The 22166-nt window shown below is 46.1% G+C and overlaps 1 protein-coding gene and 1 long non-coding RNA gene across 3 annotated transcripts in view; one reads left to right on the forward strand and one right to left on the reverse strand.

Moving 5' to 3' along the window:
* The window catches only part of LOC141048272 (uncharacterized), a 60572-nt gene extending 54953 nt beyond the window's left edge, over nt 1–5619 (reverse strand). The window contains exon 1 of the long non-coding RNA XR_012220016.1: nt 5413–5619. This is a non-coding gene — a long non-coding RNA (uncharacterized lncRNA). The remainder of the gene's footprint in view (nt 1–5412) is intronic.
* The window catches only part of ENTREP1 (endosomal transmembrane epsin interactor 1), a 208633-nt gene that overhangs the window by 75826 nt on the left and 110641 nt on the right, over nt 1–22166 (forward strand). The window lies entirely within an intron of this gene.

Consider the following 22166-nt stretch of genomic DNA (forward strand, 5'->3'; position numbering starts at 1 on the left):
TGGCCTGGGGTGAGTAAAATAAATGGTGTCATCGCCACATGTTCCACATAAACAACAATAACACTGAGGCTCCCAACGTTTCATTCACTGGCTATAGAACCTTACAAGACTTGTCTCGCCACAAGAAACCCTGTCCTTGTAACGTACTATAACGGGAGTGGTAGAACTACTGTGCCGTGATCCGAGAAGAGCATGGAGGGGCGTAATTAGGTGAACATCTGATTCTTCACTAGAGCCCCTGATGGTGGGGTTAGACTTGACTCCCATTAGTCTCCAGGTGCTACTCCAGACCTCAGACACACGGTGGCTGACCCCCAAAGGGGCAGGTAGATGGAATGAACAAGACTAGATGGACTTTACAAGTACAGGCAGGTATGACAAGAATACTGAGAGAAACAGCAGTTGTAAACAAGTAAAGCTGGTATACAGACTGGCACACAGACTGGTACAGCTGGTGCAGGCAAGTATGGCTGGTGCGCAAAGTGGCACGGCAGGTGCAGGCTGGTATTGATGGTATACAGACTGGCACGACTGGTGCAGGCAGGTATGGATGGATTACAGACTGGCACGTCTGGTGCAGGCAGGTACTGCTCACACAAAGACTGGCACAGCAGGTAAGGCTGGTGATCTAGCGTTCACCTAAAAGCTCCAGACCTTGTGACATTATGACACCCAAAGTGTCCTGTAAGTTATTTAATAACCTCCTATACCTTGTGAAGTCATCACCTATAGTGGCAGTTTTCCATCCCTTCTTTTAAAAGTGGCTAGAGTCAAGGAATGGTCGGAAAGTAAAAAATTCCTATGTATTTCTCTGAAACCTAGTATCAGTAATCTCCTCAAAATCCATCTATCAGTCACCTGATCTTCCAGACAATCAATGAACTCAGCAGTCAGGTAACCGTGTGGGAGGTACATCATCACTTTCACTCCTGACAGAGACCATCGATGTGGGAGTTTGAGGAGCTTAATAACCATCCCTTTGCTAGTAGGAGTGGAAAATGTCACTAACAGTGCCAATTATGTCATCATAAACCACCATGAAGTCCCCACATTCACAAGCTCATGTCCTTGGCAATCTCTTATGTGACCTCAATAAATTAGTGATGCTACTCAGGTCCTAAAGTGTAAATAACATTAATTTTTCAGCATTAGTTTTTTGGTGTCATGTTTAATTACAAACAGAATTGACAACTCTAATTATGGCAATTAGGTTTGTCAGAAGTAAACAAATTGGCTGCCGTGCTCAGGCTCTCCTAATATAAATACTCTGGATCCTCATCCTGTGATGAAATATTACATTGTGTTCTTTTTCTCATTGATGTCTATCTCCTGTTGAAAATGAGATGTTTTCTTTGTAATGCCATGATGATTCATATCAGAATTACATATTGAGTAAATTAGTAGAGTGCTTCTTTCGGCACGGTTCTTTGGGAAAACACAGCTTCAGAATTAACCTTTTAAAAGGCAGCTCAGCCATACTTTTACAGCCAAGAAAAGCCATTTGTATTAAGGTACTTTATATACTACTACCATTTGCACATATGGTGCATATGTAAATACTAGATTATGGCCCGATGCTATCGCATCGGGAGGATGCGATAGCATCACACCTCTTGCCATGTTAACCCTCAACACACACACACACTCCTCTCACCTTTCACCATCTCCACTCACTCTTTCACTCCACATACGACCCCTTCTGTCACTCCGTCTCTCATACTCACGCCGTCATCGCCGCTGCTCCACGATCCCCGACATCATCTTCCGCCGGCACCATCCTGGATCCAGACATTGTCCACGCCGGCGACATGTTCTTGCGGCGACGCCATCTTGAGTATCGTGAAATCCCGCCATAATCAAGATTGTGTCGCCGGAAGAACATGTCGCCGGCGTGGGCGACGTCGGGATCCAAAATGGCGTCGGCGAAATCTCGCGAGTTTTCGCCGACGCCATTTTGGATCCCGACGTTGTCCTCGCCGGCGACATGTTCTTGCGGCGACGCCATCTTGAGTATCGCGGGATTTCGCCAATCCAAAATAGCGTCGCCGCAGGAACATGTCGCCGGCGTGGATGCAGTCGGGATCCAAAATGGCGTCGGCGAAATCTCGCGAGATTTCGCCGACGCCATTTTGGATCCCGACGTCCTCCACGCCGGCGACATGTTCTTGCGGCGACGCCATCTTGACTATCGCGGGATTTCGCAGATCCAAAATGGCGTCGCCGCAAGAACATGTCGCCGGCGTGGAGGACGTCTGGATCCAGGATGGCGCCGGCGGAAAAAGATGTCGAGGATCGTGGATCAGCAGCGATGACGGCGTGAGTATGAGAGACGGAGTGAGAGAAAGGGTCGTATGTGGAGTGAAGGAGTGAGTGGACGTGAGTGGAGATGGTGAAAGGTGAGAGGAGTGTGTGTGTTGAGGAGGAGTGGTGTGTTGAGGGTTAACATGGAAAGAGGTGTGCGGTGACGTCACCGGTTACAACTGGACGGAAGTTGTTACAACCGGAAGCTGCTTAGGGCATTTATTATTATAGATGGGCTTACAGCCCAACACCGTGCAGAGCGATTTGGCATTTGCAGAGAACACCAATATTGGCAGGTTCAACACTGACACCCTGTGCTCTTCACGGATGAGATCAGGTTCCCACCGAGAACATGTGACAGACGTAACAGAGTCTGGAGACGCCATGGAGAACGTTCTGCTGCCTGCAACATCCTCCTGCATGAATTCTTTGGAAGTGGGTCAGTAATGGTGTGGGGAGGCATTTCGTTGGAAGGCAGCACAGCCCGCCATGTGCTAGCTAGAGGTAACACATCACGCCGTAAAGGTTTAAAATCCTACAGTGCCCGCAAGGTCCCCCTGCTCAAGAAGGCACACGTGCAGGCCCGTGTGAAGATTGCTAATGAACACCTGGATGATTCTGTGAGTGATTGGGAGAAGGTGTTGTGGTCATATGAGAAAAAAAATTTGAGCTCTTTGGCATTAACTCAACTCGCCGTGTTTGGGGGGAAGAGAAATGCTGCCTATGACCCAAAGAACACCGTACCCACTGTCAAGCATGGATGGGGGTGTTTCTCTGCTAAGGGCACAGTACTACTTCACTGCATCAATGGGAGAATGGATGGAGCCATGCACCGTAAAATTCTGAGTGACAACCTCCTTCCCTCCGCCAGGACATTAAAAATGAGTCGTAACTGGGTCTTCCAGCAAGACAATGACCCAAAACATACAGCCAAGGCAACAAAAAAGTGGCTCAAGAAGAAGCACTGTAAGGTCATGGAGTGGCCTAGCCGGTCTCCAGACCTTCATCCCATAGAAAACTTAGGGAGGGAGTTGAAGCTCCGGGTGGCCAAGCGACCGCTTCAAAATCTTAATGATTTAGAGATGACCTGCAAAGAGGAGTGGACCAAAATTCCTCCTGACATGTGCGCAAACCTCATCATCAACTACAAAAAATGTCTGCCGTGCTTGCCAAGAAGAGTTTTGCCACCAAGTATTAAGTCATGTTTGCCAGAAGGGCCAAATACTTATTTCTCACTGCAAAATGCAAATCCATTTATATAATTTATACATTGTGATTTTATGGCTTTTATTTTTGATATTCCATCTCCCAATGTTAAAATTAACCTACTCTTAAAATTATAGACTGTTCATTAGCGATGGGCGAACCTGAACAGTAAAGTTCGGCGTCCGTACCAAACACCTACTGTTCGGGCATGTACACCGAACACAGACTTCACGCTCTCGTGCATGACAGCGTGGCAAACACCGCTTCTGATTGGCAGGTAAATCATGCCCGCCGGTCAGAGAGCCGCGGTTCCCACGCTGGCAAAGGACAGCATGAGCGCTCAGCTGTGATCGGAGATATAAACTTTACCTTCGGTCACTGGTGTCAGCTGATGGGACTACAGCTCCAATCATCTGACACCTGCTACCGCTAACTACAGTGAGAGCAGGAGCGGCAGATTGGGACTTTTCATTAGCTGCTCCTGCATATTAAAAAAAAAACAAAAAAAAAAAACGGCATGGTTTCCCCTGTATTGTTGCTAACCAACTACACAAAAACTTACAGCTGAGGGCTGCAACCCTCAGCTGTCAGCATCAGCAAGGCTAGTTAGCTAGAATAGAGGGCTCTCCACTCTGTTTTTTAATTATTTAAATAAATAATTTAAAAAGGTGTGGGGTCACCCCCCATTTTTGACAACTAACCTTGCTAAAGCAGAAAGCTGGGGGCTGGTATTCTCATGTTGGTAAGGGGCCATGGATATTGGCTCCCCCAGCCTAAAAATAGCAGCCTGCAGCTGCCCAGAAAACGCACATCTGTTTGATGCTCCATTTCTGGCGCTTTGCCTGGCTCTTCCCACTTGCCCTGTAGCGGTAGCAAGTAGGGTAATATTTGTAGGGTTGATGTCACCTTTGTATTGTCCAGTGACATCACGCCCACAGCTTAGTAATGGAGAGGCGTCTATAAGACACCCATCCATTACTAATCCTATAGTTCTATTGTTTGTAAATACATAGCCAGAATAAAGTATTTTATTTCAAATAAGACTAAACACAGTCTCCCATTTTTATTTAAACGCTTAATCCCAGTGAAGCCCCCTATCTCGGGAGAGAAAACAATTTTTCCTCCTCCAAGATGGCGCCACCAGCGCCTGCTCAGTAGCAGCTATCAGAGATTGCCGATAGCTGCTATTGCGCAGGCGCCGGTGGTGCCGTCTTGTTAGGGAGTAAAAAATTCCTCCTCCAAGATGGCGCCACTGGCGCCTGCGCAGTAGTAGCTATTGGTGATTGGAGATTGACGATAGCTGCTGTTGCGCAGTCACTGGCGGGGACATCTTGCTAGAGAAAAAAAATTTCCTCCTCCAAGATGGCACTACCTGCGCAGTAGCAGCTATCGGCGATTGCCAATAGCTGCTATTGCGCTGGCACCACTGGCGCCATCTTGGAGGAAGACATTTTTTTTTTTTCTCTACAAAGATGGTGCTGCTGGCGCCTGCACAATAGCAGCTATCACCAATCTCCAATAGCTGTTACTGTGCAGGCACGGCGGGCGCCATTTTCAAACAGATTTTTTTATATGAAGGGGATATTTGTTCCCTCCAACATACATATATATTGTAGAGATCCACCAAATGAGTGGACGGGGGATTAACTCACTTGGCTGCGATATTGAGGCACACAGGAACACTTTTGCTTAAAGTAACAGTCTATGTGGTTTATTTCCTTCATAAACCAATGTCACAGGAACACAAGGCAAACAGTCTTACATCAGAAGGGTTCTTAATGTACATAGTAGAGCTTCGCGCTTTCAGGCCTGTGGGCACACAGGCTGTGCCATGTCCAGCACGCATGCAACGTTACCATGTAAAGCATACAAAGTCTCTTACTGACCCCGGTCAGTGTTACTCACAGTTTATCTCTCACGGGTTATCAGGGAAGCGGCCGCACTGGGATCACTGTTCCAGACAGTGCCTTGCTCACTAGGCCGTCTACAGTTGCAGAGCCACAGCCGGGTAGTAGCTTCCCTACACAGAGCTGTCACAGACTCTACCAGGTCCGGGCCTTTCCATGTGCTCTCCTGGAAGTTCAGTCCCAGACACTTCCAACACACACAGGCCTTCCGGGACCTTGCACTCTGACCACTCAAAATCAAAACACACAACCCATGTGATCAGACCTCAGTCGTCACATTATATATCCCAAACCACCCCCATATGTGGGCATTGTATGTGTGGCTAGCCGATCCCGCCCAGCTCTCTGACTAGCGCTATAAGGCGCCCTTACAGATAAACAACTTGTGGACTACAAGTCCCAACATAACAACGCTATTTTGGCTTATATCGCAGAGAACCTCTGCGACACATACTGGACATTTACAACCACGCCGGTCACTGTTTCACCATCAAGGAAATGCCCACATGCATATTCTGAGTCGCATATGCAGCGCCCCCTAGCTTTAACAGAGGTTACTGCACCACAATATATATATATATATATATATATATATATATATATATATATATATAATCGTCTAATCATGTCTGTCTGTAACCGAAATCCCCCGGCGCTGATCGGTTGCGGCTGCCAGGCCGTGACCAATCAGTGACAGGTGCAGCTGTTTGTAATGGCAGGCGCATCTGTAAAAAAATAGAATTAAAATTAAAAAAAAGGTTATACTCTCCTTCCGACGGCCCGCGATCTCCACTCCACGCGCTCGGCCTCAGTAATGCCTTGCGCCTTAGACCGGAGATGACGTCACTCTCGCTGGAGCGCGACGTCATCAGCGGGGTTTCGCGCAAAGCATTACTGGGACTGAGAGGCCGGGCGCGTGGAGTGGAGATCGTGGGCTGTCGGAAGGTGAGTATATAACTATTTTTTATTTTAACAGAGACCATGCATACCAGGAAAGGGGGGTGACTGGACCACGCATACCAGGAAAGGGGGAGAGGGGGACCATGCCTACCACGAAAGGGGAGTGACTGGACCACGCATACCAGCAAAGATGGGGGTGAGGGGGACCACACATACCAGGAAAGGGGGGTGAGGGTGACCATACATACCAGCAATGTGGGGGGGGAGGGGGACCATGCATACCAGCCAAGGGGGGTGAGGGGACCATGCATACCAGGAAAGGGGGGTGAGAGGACCATGCATACCAGGAAAGGTGGGTGACAGGACCATGCATACCAGGAAAGGGGGGTGAGGGGGACTATGCATACCAGCAAAGGGAGGTGAGCAGACCATGCATACCAGGAAAGTGTTAGGCGTCGGGTTCCTGCAGCTGCACGGCAGGAATCCAGAGCCTTGCATTCTGCGGTCTCCCATTCTCCACCGACCGCTCAGGAGCCTGCTCAGCAATCTCGGCGTCCCAGACGCTCTGCTCAGACCAGCTCTGTGGGACTGGTTGTTGCTGCCACCTCTGGGTCAGCAATAGCAGGACAGGCTGTCCTGCAGCAAGCCACTCCAGAGGCTAAGTCCTCTCGTCGCACTACTGGGCATGCTCACGAGACGATCTTCCATTGCAGATCGGCAGTCACGTGCTCAGATCCTTCTCCTGTTCTGATTGGTCCATCTCAGAGATCTGGCAGGTCCCAGAAGCGCATGGCTACAAAAGGCCCGCATGGCCGCTCGGCCATGCGCTAGTATAGACTCTAATTGCTACTGTGTGAATGGTGATGGATATATGGACTGCGAATGACTCATTAAGATTCCCCTCCCTCTGATATTACGAGTGTGTTTAGGGATCTAGTTATAGAGTCAGTGGCAATTACTGGCCACACGGCACATCCACCCCAGTGCTAGTGTCCAACAGTGCGCCCCTATTGGGCACTGTCGCATTGCGGCTGGGTCAGACGCCGCGCTGCTGTAGCAGCACTAGTTGGTGTCCGCGGTAGCGACACCGCACGCACAGTAGGTCTAGACGGACATGTGTTAGAATCGGGCCACCATCTAGTATAGATGTATGTATATACACTCACTGGCCACTTTATTAGGTACACCATGCTAGTAAGGGGTTGGACCCCCTTTTGCCTTCAGAACTGCCTCAATTCTTCGTGGCAGAGATTCAACAAGGTGCTGGAAGCATTCCTCAGAGATTTTGGACCATATTGACATGATGGCATCACACAGTTGGCGCAGATTTGTCGGCTGCACATCCCTGATGCGAATCTCCCGTTCCACCACATCCCAAAGATGCTCTATTGGATTGAGATCTGGTGACTGAGGAGGCCATTTGAGTACAGTGAACTCATTGTCATGTTCAAGAAACCAATCTGAGATGATTCGAGCTTTATGACATGGCGCATTATCCTGCTGAAAGTAGCCATCAGATGTTGGGTACATTGTGGTCATAAAGGGATGGACATGGTCAGCAACAATACTCAGGTAGGCTGTGGCGTTGCAACGATGCTCAATTGGTACCAAGGGGCCCAAAGAGTGCCCAGAAAAAATTCCCCACACCATGACACCACCACCACCAGCCTGAACCGTTGATACAAGGCAGGATGGATCCATGCTTTCATGTTGTTTACGCCAAATTCTGACCCTACCATCCGAATGTCGCAGCAGAAATCGAGACTCATCAGACCAGGCAACGTTTTTCCAATCTTCTACTGTCCAATTTCGATGAGCTTGTGCAAATTGTAGCCTCAGTTTCCTGTTCTTAGCTGAGAGGAGTGGTACCCAGTGTGGTCTTCTGCTGCTGTAGCCCATCTGCCTCAAAGTTCGACGCACTGTGCGTTCAGAGATGCTCTTGTGCCTACCTTGGTTGTAACGGGTGGCAATTTGAGTCACTGTTGCCTTTCTATCAGCTCGAACCAGTCTGCCCATTCTCCTCTGACCTCTGGCATCAACATGGCATTTCCGGCCACAGAACTGCCGCTCACTGGATTTTTTTTCTTTTTCGGACCATTCTCTGTAAACCCTAGAGATGGTTGTGCGTGAAAATCCCAGTAGATCAGCAGTTTCTGAAATTCTCAGACCAGCCCTTCTGGCACCAACAATCATGCCACGTTCAAAGGCACTCAAATCACCTTTCTTCCCCATACTGATGCTCGGTTTGAACTGCAGGAGATTGTCTTGACCATGTCTACATGCCTAAATGCACTGAGTTGCCGCCATGTGATTGGCTGATTAGAAATTAAGTCTTAACACACAGTTGGACAGGTGTACCTAATAAAGTGGTCAGTGAGTGTATATACAGTGCCTACAAGTAGTATTCAACCCCCTGCAGATTTAGCAGTTTTTCACATTCGGAATTAACTTGGCATTGTGACATTTGGACTGTAGATCAGCCTGGAAGTGTGAAATGCACTGCAGCAAAAAAGAATGTTATTTCTTTGTTTAATTTTTTTTTAAATTGTGAAAAGTTTATTCAGAGGGTCATTTATTATTCAACCCCTCAAACCACCAGAATTCTGTTTGGTTCCCCTAAAGTATTAGGAAGTATTTCAGGCACAAAGAACAATGAGCTTCACATGTTTGGATTAATTATCTCTTTTTCCAGCCTTTTCTGACTATTTAAGACCCTCCCCAAACTTGTGAACAGCACTCATACATGGTCAACATGGGAAAGACAAAGGAGCATTCCAAGGCCATCAGAGACAAGATCGTGGAGGGTCACAAGGCTGGCAAGGGGTACAAAACCCTTTCCAAGAAGTTGGGCCTACCTGTCTCCACTGTTGGGAGCATCATCCAGAAGTGGAAGGCTTATGGAACTACTGTTAGCCTTCCACGGCCTGGACAGCCTTTGAAAGTTTCCTCCAGTGCCGAGGCCAGGCTTGTCAGAAGAGTCAAGGCTAACCCAAGGACAACAAGGAAGGAGCTCCGGGAAGATCTCATGGCAGTGGGGACATTGGTTTCAGTCAATACCATAAGTAACGTACTCCACCGCAATGGTCTCCATTCCAGATGAGCACGTAAGGTACCTTTACTTTCAAAGCATCATGTCAAGGCTCGTCTACAGTTTGCTCATGATCACTTGGAGGACGCTGAGACAGACTGGTTCAAGGTTCTCTGGTCTGATGAGACCAAGATCGAGATCTTTGGTGCCAACCACACACGTGACGTTTGGAGACTGGATGGCACTGCATACGACCCCAAGAATACCATCCCTACAGTCAAGCATGGTGGTGGCAGCATCATGCTGTGGGGCTGTTTCTCAGCCAAGGGGCCTGGCCATCTGGTCCGCATCCATGGGAAGATGGATAGCACGGCTTACCTGGAGATTTTGGCCAAGAACCTCCGCTCCTCCATCAAGAATCTTAAGATGGGTCGTCATTTCATCTTCCAACAAGACAACGACCCAAAGCACACAGCCAAGAAAACCAAGGCCTGGTTCGAGAGGGAAAAAATCAAGGTGTTGCAGTGGCCTAGTCAGTCTCCTGACCTTAACCCAATTGAAAACTTGTGGAAGGAGCTCAAGATTAAAGTCCACATGAGACACCCAAAGAACCTAGATAACTTGGAGAAGATCTGCATGGAGGAGTGGGCCAAGATATCTCCAGAGACCTGTGCCGGCCTAATCAGGTCTTATAAAAGATGATTAGTAGCTGTAATTGCAAACAAGGGTTATTCCACAAAATATTAAACCTAGGGGTTGAATAATAATTGACCCACACTTTTATGTTTAAAATGTATTAAAATTTAACTGAGCCACATAATTTTTTGTTTTTTAAGATTTATGCATCTGTTAATAAATCCTGCTCTTGTGTGAAGTTTGAAGGCTCTAACTTATTTGCATCTTATCAAACCTGCTAAATCTTCAGGGGGTTGAATACTACTTGTAGGCACTGTGTATATATATATATATATATATATATATATATATATATATATATAGTTCCCTGAAAAATGCCCACAGGAAAATTGCCCCACGTGGAAAATTGCCCACACAGAAAATTGCCCACATAGAAAATTGCCCACACAGAAAATTGTCAAATGCAGCATCACAAAGTTTCAGATCTATGATATTTGAGGTGCAAGGTGAGGATGTTCACATGATATGTGATCAACTTGTGATTTACAGTTGATCTAGTGCAAAACTGCAAAAATGAAGATCTGTGTTTGTAGCAGTCTGTCATTATCAGCAATAGATAATCTGCTCTCATCTCTCACTGATTCTGCCTTACTCCTCCCACCAGCCCAAAACAGCAGCACATGCAGAACCAGCAGCAATGTAATCCAGAGGAGCCATCACTGCTATCAGTACTCACAAAAGTATCACTGTATTATCTGTGGAGTTACATGTCACGTATAATACATTAACATCTCAGTGGTGTTGGCAGAGATAGTCGTTCCTGAAAGTCCAGAAGGCACATCAGAAAGGTGAAATTCTGCCAGTTGTACCACCTTGTGCTGCTGGGAATGTATGTTTTTTGCAGTGGTGTAACTGGAGTCCGATGGGCCCCAGTGCGAAATTTGGACCTGCCCCCCCCACACACACACGCGTTGGTCAGATGTATGGGCCTCTGTATTGTTCTAAAATCTATAAAGACATGAATTGCCCCCTTCATTATGTAGTAAAATGTTCCCCATCCTGGTATATATGAACATAATCCTGGTGAATATGTCTGCATCCTGGTAAACAGTATATGTCCCAATGCTGGTATATATGGTTCCCATCCTGGTATATATGGTCCACATGGTCTCCATCCTGGTATATATGCCCACTTCCTGGTATATATGTCCCCATCCTGGTTTATATGGTCCCCAATCCTAATGTATATGTCCTCATTCTGCCCCTAATGCATAATTAAAAACAAAAACATTCTACTCACCTTTCCTCTGCTCCCACATCACCCAGTGTCTTTTGTAGCCTCCACACCGAAGCTGACATTGGAGTGTGCACCATTGTCATGCGCCGCTCCCTGTGGCTGCACCTCCGACGTTAGCTCACAGCCACTGCATGCGTCGCAGTGCAGGGACCCGACGAGTCTCTGCAACACGCTGCATGTCATCTGCATATGCGTCTTCAGTGAGGACAGAGATCCAGCAGAAGCAGTCACCCGTACCCCTGTGCCTGGTCGTGGCTTTGATCCCTGCGAGCACAGTCATTACACCTCTGTGGTTTTTTTTCTGTTGGTGAACCAATAGTCTTACCAATGTGTGTTCCCCTCACCCTGTGTTGTCTGAGTGGTGTTCTACCCATGTGGATCAAGTGCGGGTGTTCAGTGAGATGAGCCCTGGTTCTTGCAGGCTCTCGAAAGACAGGCAGGTCAGCAGACAAGAGCACATAATGATGTCACTGACCAACAGAGGAGCCGGTGTAACAGGTGAGATTAACCCACCGCCCAGAATATACCCGGGGTTAAAGTGGCCTAGGCCAGATTATACCCCTCCGGGTCAGAATATACCCCAGCTGCTGTAGATCAGGCAGTAAACGGGGCCCTAGGCAGCACACGGGGGGCAGAGACAGTGAATGGGGTCCCAGGTAGCACACGGGGACCCCCGTGTGCTGCCTGGGGCCCCATGTGGTGCTTGTGGCCCCTGTGCTCTGCCTGGGGCCCCGTGTGCTGCCTGGGACCCCGTGTGGTGCTTGTGGCCCCTGTGCTCTGCCTGGGGCCCTGTGTGCTGCCTGGGTATCCTGTGCGCTGCCTGGGTATCCTGTGTGCTGCCTGGGGCCACGTGTGCTGCCTGGGACCCCATGTACTGCCTGGGGCCCCGTGTTCTGCCTGGATCCCCTGTGCGCTGCTTGGGGCCCCGTGTGCTGCCTGGGGCCCCATGTGCTGCCTGTGGCTCCTGGGTGCTGCCTGGGGCCCCTGTGCGCTGCATGGGTATCCTGTGTGCTGCCTGAGGCCACGTGTGCTGCCTGGGGCCCTTGTGCTCTGCCTGGGACACCGTGTGCTGCCTGGGGCACTGTGTTCTGCCTGGGACCCCTGTGCACTGCCTGGGGCTCCTGTGTGCTGCCTTGACCCCTGTGTGCTGCCTGGGGCCCCATGTGCTGCCTGGGGCCCCTGTGCTCTGCCTGGGGCCCCGTGTGCTGCCTGGGAACCCCTTCGCTGTCTCTGCTCCTGTGTGCTGCCTAGGACTCCTTTCACTGTCTCTGCCCCCCGTGCTGCCTGATCTACAACATCTAGGGTATATTCTGAACCAGAGGGGTATAATCTGGCCTAGGCCAAACTATACCCCAGGGTATATTCTGGCCCAGAGGGGTGTAATCTGGCCTAGGCCACTTTTAACCCTGGGTATATTCTGGGTGGGAGGTTAATCTGGCCTGTTACACCGGAAGTGCCATAGCAGCGCCGCTCTCCTATTGATTCAGTGGCAGTGAATCTGGCGCCTGCACTTCCTTCCCTGTCCACTTATGACTACCAAGAGTAAAGCACCCGTCAGCCCCCGTTTTGTGATGCAACAGCGAGATCGCTGTGTGTGACACTGACCAGCGACCGGCCCCCCTGCCGGTATCGTTGATGGAAAGCCCTGGACATTTTTTTGATCGCTGGTCTCCCGCTGGCCAGCACACATCGCTGCGTGTGACAGGCGGGAGACCAGTGATCAGCGATCAGCGCGCTGGTAACTAAGGTAAACGCAGGGTTTCTAAGCAGCGGGCGGTGCTTAGAAACCCTTTGTATACCTTAGTTACCAGCGCGCTGATGCAGGGAGCTGGTAACCAAGGTACACATCTGGTTTCTAAGTGACGCACGCCGCTTAGAAACCCGATGTGTACCTTAGTTACTAGCTCCCTGCTTCAGCACGCTGGTAACTAACGTACATAGCGATGCCGCGTGCTTGGCGTCGCTGGTGCTGATAGCTGGTGAAGCTCTCTGTTTGACAGCTCATCAGCGATCATGTAGCGACTCACCAGCGATCCTGACAAGTTGATATCGTTGTCGGGATCGCTGGTGAGTCGCTATGTGTGACGGGGCCCTTGAAGTGAACAGATCCTACGTAGTTATGTATCATACACATATACTGCAGGTGTAGGAAGGCATAGGATGAAAGAAAATGCAGAATGGATTTAAATAAGGGTCTCTAGGCCCATACATGCCACACTGAGAGTGGAATGACAACTCGTAAGAACAGAATCTGTCCTCTGCGACTAGGTATGGGTGAACCAAACCTGTAGAACCCGGAGAAGTAAACTGGGCCCAGAGACCTGTGGTGAAATCCATTCTGCATTTTCTTTGCAGTTGTGTTGTGCTGTATTGTATTTCAGTGGAGCCCATGGAAGTCACCGGGCTTTCCTTGTTGACATTATTTCACATGTTCCTTCCAGCGCTTCCCCACCCCCATTGTTTCCAATTGGCAATCCTGTCATTCCTTTTGGTACAACCCCAGTTAACAATGGCTTTCCTGCTGTGCCAGCCAATTGTGTTTTGGTTAGTTAAAACATGTAGTTTAATAGCTCTATCCCCATATTTTTTTAATTTCTTTTCAATAAAAGTGCATTTCGAGTTCATCTGAAGTATTCTAGCCAGAAGAACAACAAAGTTATGATTTACTTGGGGTTTGAATATCTTGCATTTCACACTATCAACGCAGTGGTGACTTGGAGATGCCGATTGCATCGCTCTTCAAAGTGCCATTCAATTCTCAAAACAAAGGATGACAACATAGTTCAAGAACCAACAGAACATTATCATGACTCCTGCCCTCAAAAAGCCGAAGCAAATGTGCTTCTGTGCTGCAGAGCATCTCACCTAGAAATCTATATTATTCTCCTGCCCTGCAGAGCATCTCACCTATACCTGCATACTATCCCCCTGCCCTGCAGAGCATTTAACCTATAGATCTATGCTATTGTCTGTCCTGAAGAGCATCTCACCTATAACTCTCTACTGTTTTCCTGTGGGTATTCATGTCTGTGGACATTTTTCACATATCATGTAATCATCCTCACCTTGCACCTCAAATATCGTAGATCTGAAACTTTGTGATGCTGCAATTGGCAATTTTCCTTGTGGGTAATTTTCCATGTTGGCAATTTTCCGTGTGGGCAATTTTCCGTGTGGGCAATTTTCGGAAAAAATATTTTTTTTTTAAATAATAATTTTCTCCTTCAAACTTTGCTTTCAGCAAAGAATGCTCCCTTTGCAGCAATTACAGCATTGCAGACCTTTGGCATTCTAGCAGTTAATTTCCTGAGGTAATCTGGAGAAATTTCACCCCATGCTTCCAGAAGCCCCTCCCACAAGTTGGTTTGGCTTGATGGGCACTTTTTGCGTACCATACGGTCAAGCTGCTCCCACAACAGCTCAATGGGGTTGTGATCTGGTGACTGCGCTGGCCACTCCATTACAGATAGAATACCACTGCCTGCTTCTTCCCTAAATAGTTCTTGCATAATTTGGAGGTGTGCTTTGGGTCATTGTCCTATTGTAGGATGAAATTGGGTCCAATCAAGTGCTGTCCACAGGGTATGGCATGGTGTTGCAAAATGGAGTGATTGCCTTCCTTATTCAAAATCCCTTTTACCTTGTACAAATTTCCCACTTTACCAGCACCAAAGCAACCCCAGACCATCACATTACCTCCACCATGCTTGACAGATGGCGTCAGGCACTCTTCCAGCATCTTTTCAGTTTTTTTGTGTCTCACAAATGTTCTTTTGTATGATCCAAACACCTCAAACTTGGATTCGTCTGTCCATAGCACTTTTTTTCAATATTCCTCTGTCCAATGTCTGTGTTCTTTTGCCCATATTAATCTTTTCCTTTTATTAGCCAGTCTCAGATATGGATTTTTCTTTGCCACTCTGCCTGGAAGGCCAGCATCCCAGAGTCGCCTCTTCACTATAGCTGTTGACACTGGCGTTTTGCGTGTACTATTTAATGAAGCTGCCAGTTGAGGACCTGTGAGGTGTCAATTTTTCAAACTACAGACTCTAATGTGCTTGTCTTGTTGCTCAGTTGTGCAGCGGGGCCTCCCTCTTCTCTTTCTACTCTGGATAGAGCCTGTTTGTGCTCTCCTCTGAAGGGAGTAGTATATACCCTTATAGGAAATCTTCAGTTTCATACCAATTTCACGCATGGAATAGCCTTCATTTCTAAAAACAAGAATAGACTGTCGAGCTTCACATGAAAGTTCTTTCTTTCTGGCCATTTTGAGAGTTTAATGGAACCATCAAATGTAATGCTCCAGATTCTCAACTAGCTCAAAGGAAGGTCAGATTTATAGCTTCTCTAAACAGCCAAACTGTTTTCAGCTGTGCTAACATACTTGTACAAGGGTTTTCAAGGGTATTCTAACCATCCATTAGCCTTCTTACACAGTTAGCAAACACAAAGTACCAGAAGAACACTGGAGTGATGGTTGTTGGAAATGGGCCTCTATACACCTATGATGATATTGCATTACACACCAGATGTTTGCAGCTAGAATAGTCATTTACCACATCAACAATGTATAGAGTGCATTTCTGAATCATTTAATGTTAGCTTCATTGGAAAAAACTGCTTTTCTTTAAAAAATAAGGAAATTTCTAAGTGACCCTAAACTTTTGAACGGTAGTGTATATATACAATATTAATGATGTAAATTAGGGGGCATGTCACTGAGAGATCAGTGACCTGTCAGAAGCCATACACATGAATACCTTAGCAGAGCACCACATGAAGACCCCCCCCCACAGGCCTGTCCCAGAGCACGAGCATATCATTAACTCAAAACTGAAAATATAGATTAAACAACAACCACAAGACGGATTTAATCAACCAAGCTATCATTTTAACCCCTTCACCCCCAAGGGTGGTTTGCACGTTCATGACCGGGCCAATTTTTACAATTCTGACCAATGCACCTTTATGAGGTCATAACTCTGGAACGCTTCCATGGATCCCGGTGATTCTGACATTGTTTTCTCGTGAAATATTGTACTTCATGTTAGTGGTAAAATTTCATTCAAATAACTTGCGTTTATTTGTGAGAAAAACGGAAATTTGGCGAAAATTTTGAAAATTTCGCAATTTTCCAACTTTGAATTTTTATGCCCTTAAATCACAGAGATACGGCACACAAAAAACTTCATAACTAACATTTCCCACATGATTACTTTACATCAGCACAATTTTGGAACCAAATTTTTTTTTTGTTAGGAAGTTATAAGGGTTAAAAGTTGACCAGCGATTTCTCATTTTTACAACACCATTTTATTTTTAGGACCACATCACATTTGAGTTCACTTTGAGGGGTCTATATGATAGAAAATACCCAAAAGTGACACCATTCTAAAAACTGCACCCCTTAAGGTGCTCAAAACCATATTCAAGAAGTTTTTTAACCCTTTAGGTGCGTCACAGGAATTTTTTTGAATATTTAAAAAAAAATGAACATCTAACTTTTTTTCACAAAAAAAATACTTCAGGTTCAATTTTTTTTATTTTACCAAGGGTAACAGGAGAAATTGGACTGCAAAAGTTATTGTGCAATTTGTCCTGAGTACGCTGATACCTGATATGTGGGGGGGAACGACTGTTTCGGCGCATGGCAGAGCTCAGAATGGAAGGAGCGCCGTTTGACTTTTTCAATGCAAAATTGGCTGGAATTCAGATCGGACGCCATGTCACGTTTGGAGAGTCCCTGATGTACCTAAACAGTAGAAACCCCCTACAAGTGACCCCATTTTGGAAACTAGACCCCCCAAGGAACTTATCTAGATATGTGGTGAGAACTTTGAACCCACAAGGGCTTTACAGAAGTTTATAACGTACAGCGGTACAATTAAAAAATCATATTTTTTCCACAAAAATGATCTTTTCACCCTCAATTCTTTTTTTCCAAGGGTAACAGGACCCTAAAAGTTATTGTGCAATTTGTCCTGAGTACGCTGATACCCCACATGTGGGGGTAAACCACTATTTGGGCACATGGCAGAGCTCGGAAGGGAAGCAGCGCCATTTGACGTTTTTGGCTGGAATTGAGATCGGACACCATGTCGCGATTGGAAAACCCCTGATGTACCTAAACAGTGGAAACCCCCCACAAATGACACCATTTTGTAAACTAGACCCCCCAAGGAACTTATCTAGATGTGTGGTGAGCACTTTGAACCCCCCAGTGCTTCACAGAAGTTTATAACGCCCGGGCGTGAAAATATAAAATTCGTATTTTTTCCACAAACATGATCTTTTAGTCACCATTTTTTTATTCTCCCAAGGGTACCAGGAGAAATTGGACCCCAAAAGTTGTTGTCCAATTTGTCCTGAGTACCCTGATACCCCATATGTGGGAGAAAACTACTGTATGGACACACGTCAGGGCTCGGAAGGGAAGTAGTGAGGTTTTGGAATGCAGACTTTGATGGAATGGTCTGCGGGTGTCATGTTGCCTTTGGAGAGCCCCTAATGTACCTAAACTATTGAAACTCCCCACAAGTGACCCCATTTTCGACACTAGGTCCCCCACAGAACTTATCTAGATGTGTGGTGAGCACTTTGAACCCCCAAGTGCTTCACAGAAGTTTATAACGCTCGGGCGTGAAAATAAAAAATCATTTTTTTCCACAAAAATGATATTTTTGCCCCCAATTTTTTATTTTCCTAAGGGTAACAGGAGAAATTGGACCCCAAAAATTGTTTTGCAATTTGACCTGAGTAGGCTGATACCCTACATGAGGGGGTAAAACACTGTTTGGGCGCATGGCAGAGCTTGGAAGGGAAGGAGCACCATTTGACTTTTTCAACTCAGAATTGGCTGGAATTGAGATCAGACGCCATGTTGCATTTGGAGAGCCCCTGATGTGCCCAAACAGTGGAAACCCCCAATTCTAACGCCAACCCATAGAATCATAGAATCGTAGAGTTGGAAGGGACCTCCTGGGCCATCTGGTCCAACCCCCTGCTCAAAGCAGGATTCGCTAAATCATCCCAGTCAGATGTCTGTCCAGCCTCTGTTTGAAGACTTCCATTGAAGGAGAACTCACCACTTCTCGTGGCAGCCTGTTCCACTCATTGATCACTCTAACTGTCAAAAAGTTTTTTCTAATATCTAATCTGTGTCTCCTCCCATTCAGTTTCATCCCATTGCTTCTAGTCTTTCCTTGTGCAAATGAGAATAAAGTTGATCCTTCTACAATGTGACAGCCCTTTAGATATTTGTAGACAGCTATTAAGTCTCCTCTCAGTCTTCTCTTTTGCAAACTAAACATTCCCAAATCCTGCAACCTTTCCTCATAAGACAGGGTTTGCAGACCGGTCACCATTCTGGTCGCTCTTTTCTGAACTTGCTCCAGTTTGTTGATGTCTTTTTTAAAATGTGGTGCCCAAAACTGGACACAATATTCCAGATGAGGTCTGACCAAAGAGGAGTAGAGGGAAATAATGACTTCACGTGATCTAGACTGTATGCTTCTGTTAATACATCCTTGAATTGCATTTGCCTTTTTTGCTGCTGCATCACACTGTTGACTCATATTCAGTATGTGATCTATTAGTATACCCAAGTCTTTTTCACATGTGCTGTCACTTAGCCCTATTCCTCCCATTCTGTATATGCTTTTTTCATTTTTATTGCCCAGATGTAGTACTTTGCATTTTTCCCTGTTAAAAACCATTCTGTTAGTTGCTGCCCACTTCTCCAGTTTATTTATATCTTTTTGAATCCTCTCTCTCTCTCTTCTCTAGTATTAGCTATCCCTCCTAGCTTTGTGTCATCAGCAAATTTAATCAGTTTACCCTCAATTCCTTCATCTAAATCGTTGATAAAGATGTTGAACAATACAGGGCCCAGGACAGAGCCCTGTGGTACCCCACTTGAGACATTCTTCCAACTGAATGTGCAGCCATTTACGACCACTCTTTGGGTCCAATCACTAAGCCAGTTATGAATCCACCTAACAGTTGCCTTGTCCATTCCATACTTAGTCATTTTTTCAATAAGGATTGTATGAGAGACTTTGTCAAATGCTTTGCCGAAGTCAAGATATACTATATCTACAGCATTTCCTTGATCCACCCAATCAGTGATACCGTCATAGAAGGAAATTAAGTTAGTCTGACATGACTTATTAGTTACAAACCCATGCTGACTCTGGTTAATCACTTCATTCTTATCTAGGTACTTGCATACATGTTGTTTAATAATTTGTTCAAAGATCTTTCCTGGTATAGAAGTCAGACTCACCGGCCTATAGTTGCCTGGGTCCACCTTCTTCCCCTTTTTGAAGATAGGAACAACATTTGCTCTTCTCCAGTCTTCTGGCACTTCTCCTGTTCTCCAAGAATTTTCAAAGATTATGGAGAGGGGTTCAAAAATTTCTTCTGCTATCTCCTCCCGAACCCCAACACACCCCTAACCCTAATCTCAGCCCTAACCCTAGCCCTAACCCTAACCCTAGCCCTAACCCTAATGGAAAAATGGAAATAAATGCATTTTTTTTATTTTATTATTTTTCCCTAACTAAGGGGGTGATAACGGGGGGTTTGATTTACTATTTATGGCGGTTTTTATGTTTGGCGGCTGTCAGGCTAGTTTCACACTTGCTTTTTTTTGCAGCGCGTTTTTCCCGCAAAAAAACGCATTGAAAAAACGCATACATAAGCATACAACTGCTGCGTTTTTTTCAAGCATTTTTATGAGCATGCATGAAAAAAACGCAGCGTTTTTATGCGTTTGTATGCGTTTTTAGCGCGTTTTTACCGCGTTTGCGTTTTTTTCCAACATTTTTAGGTGGCCCCTCACACTACCCAAACCATGACTTTACTAACCCTAACCCTGACCCTAACCCTAACCCTAACCCTGACCCTAACCCTTAACCAAATCATAACCCTAACCCAAACCCTAAACCCTAACTAACCCTAACCCTGACCCTAACCCTAACCCTGACCCTAACCCTTAACAAAACCATACTTAACCCTAACCCTGACCCTAACCCTGACCCTAACCCTTAACCAAACCATACTTAACCCTAATCCTGACCCTAACCCTGACCCTAACCCTAACCCTGACCCTAACCCTTAACAAAACCATACTTAACCCTAATCCTGACCCTAACCCTGACCCTAATCCTTAACAAAACCATACTTAACCCTAACCCTGACCCTAACCCTGACCCTAACCCTAACCCTGACCCTAACCCTTAACAAAACCATACTTAACCCTAATCCTAACCCTGACCCTAATCCTTAACAAAACCATACTTAACCCTAATCCTGACCCTAACCCTAACCCTGACCATAACCCTAACCCTAAACCCCCTTAACTAACCCTAACTCTAACCCAAACCCCTAAATTCCATTGTTTAAAAAAAAAAACGCATATGCAAAAAAACGCATACATGAGCATGCCAGTGCGCACATATGCGCATCCATAGGCTATAATGGCCATTTTTAGCGCAAAACGTGCGCATATGTGCGCATGCGCTTTTTTGCAGGGCCAAAAAATGCAACATGCTGCGTCTGGAAAATCTCAACGCACACCCCAAAAAAACGCAGCGCATGAAAATCGCATACATGCGCTTACCAGCGCGCAGGTATGCGCACCCATGTTAAATATAGGGGAAAAAACGCATGCGCAGGTGTGCGTTTTTTTCCAGCGCTAAAAAACGCAAATGTGAAACCAGCCGAACACACTAAAAGACGCTTTTTATTGTAAAAATAGTTTTTGCATCACCACATATTGAGAGCTCTAATTTTTCCGTATTTTGACCCACCGAGTCATGTGAGGTCTTATGTTTTGCGGGACGAGTTGACGTCTTTATTGGTACCATTTTCGGGCACGTGACATTTTTTGATCGCTTTTTATTCCGATTTTTGGGACGCAGAATGAACAAAAACCAGCGTTTCATGAATTTCTTTTGTGGGGGTGCGTTTACACCGTCCAGCGTGCGATAAAATTGATAAAGCGGTTTTATTCTTCGGGTCAGTACGCTTACAGAGATACCTTATTTAGGTCGTTTTTTTATGTTTTGTCGGTTTTATGCAATGAAAACTATTTTATATAAAAAATAATTATTTTTGCATCGCTTTATTCTGAGAGCTATAACTTTTTTATTTTTTTGCGGATGATGCTGTGTGGCGGCTCGTTTTTTGCGGGACAAGATGCATTTTCAGTGGTACCATGGATATTTATATGCGTCTTTTTGATCGCGCGTTATTACACTTTTTGTTTGGCGGTATGATAATAAATCATTATTTTTTGCTTCGTTTTTTATTTTTATTTTTTAAGGGGTTCGCTAAAGGGGTTAAATAATGGGACAGTTTTATAGGGCGGGTCGTTACGGACGTGGTGATACCTAATATGTGTACTTTTATTGTTTTATTTTTATTTCTAAAAAATAGATTTATTTGGGGGAATATTTTTTTTTTCTAATTTATTTGGCGATTTTTTTAAAATTATTTTAACACTTTTTTTTATTTTTTTTTTTACTTTATTAAATAGTCCCAGGTGGGACATCACTGTCCTGTGACAGATCGCTGATCTGTCACATCACAGATCACTGTGACAGATCAACAATCTGTCACAGGCACTGCAGAAGGCTTCCTCATGCCTGCGCTTTGCAGGCACTGAGGAAGCCAGCTTCCTGCTGGCCCCCGAAGGCCCCCCCGTCGCCATCTTGGATTCGGGGGCCTGCAGGAAAGGAGCCCCCGGCAGCAGCGCTGCACATTGCGCTGCCGTGGGGGGCTCAGGGAAGCACGGAGGGAGCCCCCTCCCTGCCGATGCTTCCCTTTAACCCCCGGTACACCGTGATCATGTTTGATCGCGATGTGCAAGGGGTTAACGTGTCGGGGG

This window comes from Dendrobates tinctorius, unplaced genomic scaffold (assembly GCF_039654945.1).
Source record: "Dendrobates tinctorius isolate UK_male_01 unplaced genomic scaffold, ASM3965494v1 ptg000134l, whole genome shotgun sequence".
In the NCBI taxonomy this organism is placed as follows: domain Eukaryota; kingdom Metazoa; phylum Chordata; class Amphibia; order Anura; family Dendrobatidae; genus Dendrobates; species Dendrobates tinctorius.